This window comes from Arachis stenosperma, chromosome 4 (genome assembly GCF_014773155.1).
Source record: "Arachis stenosperma cultivar V10309 chromosome 4, arast.V10309.gnm1.PFL2, whole genome shotgun sequence".
In the NCBI taxonomy this organism is placed as follows: domain Eukaryota; kingdom Viridiplantae; phylum Streptophyta; class Magnoliopsida; order Fabales; family Fabaceae; genus Arachis; species Arachis stenosperma.
In genome coordinates this window covers 57,043,392-57,044,289 of record NC_080380.1, presented here as the reverse complement: position 1 = coordinate 57,044,289, position 898 = coordinate 57,043,392, and the positions used below count along the sequence as shown (strand labels likewise).

Here is an 898-nt window from a genome sequence, read left to right as displayed (position 1 = left end):
AAGCGAAAGCTAAGAGAAGCTAAGGCACAACTCTCTGTAGAGGACCTAACCGAATTCTTCAAAGAAGAAGAACCCATGGCAGCCGAAAACAACAACAATGCCAACAATGCAAGGAAGGTGCTGGGTGACTTTACTGCACCTACTCCCGACTTCTATGGGAGAAGCATCTCTATCCCTGCCATTGGAGCAAACAACTTTGAGCTTAAGCCTCAATTAGTTTCTCTAATGCAACAGAATTGCAAGTTCCATGGACTTCCATTGGAAGATCCTCATCAGTTTTTAGCTGAATTCTTGCAAATCTGTGACACAGTTAAGACTAATGGGGTTGACCCTGAGGTCTATAGACTGATGCTATTCCCTTTTGCTGTAAGAGACAGAGCTAGAATATGGTTGGACTCACAACCTAAAGAAAGCCTGGACTCTTGGGAAAAGCTAGTCAATGCTTTCTTGGCAAAGTTCTTTCCACCTCAAAAATTGAGTAAGCTTAGAGTGGAAGTCCAAACCTTCAGACAGAAGGATGGAGAATCCCTCTATGAAGCTTGGGAAAGATACAAACAATTGATCAGAAAGTGTCCATCTGATATGCTTTCTGAATGGAGCATCATAGGTATTTTCTATGATGGTCTTTCTGAACTGTCCAAGATGTCTTTGGATAGCTCTGCTGGAGGATCTCTTCATCTGAAGAAGACGCCTACAGAAGCTCAAGAGCTCATTGAAATGGTTGCAAACAACCAATTCATGTACACTTCTGAAAGGAATCCTGTGAACAATGGGACAAGTCAGAAGAAAGGAGTTCTTGAGATTGATACTCTGAATGCCATATTGGCTCAGAATAAGATATTGACTCAACAAGTCAATTTGATTTCTCAAAGTCTGTCTGGAATGCAAAATGCACCAA

At 41.6% G+C, this 898-nt stretch overlaps 1 non-coding gene across 1 annotated transcript; it reads right to left on the bottom strand.

Annotated features, from left to right (window-relative positions):
• Positions 1 to 480: 480 nt before the first annotated feature.
• LOC130977234 (small nucleolar RNA R71) lies at positions 481 to 588 on the bottom strand. The gene has a single exon (XR_009084935.1). It is a non-coding gene; the product is annotated as a small nucleolar RNA R71 (small nucleolar RNA).
• Positions 589 to 898: the final 310 nt, after the last annotated feature.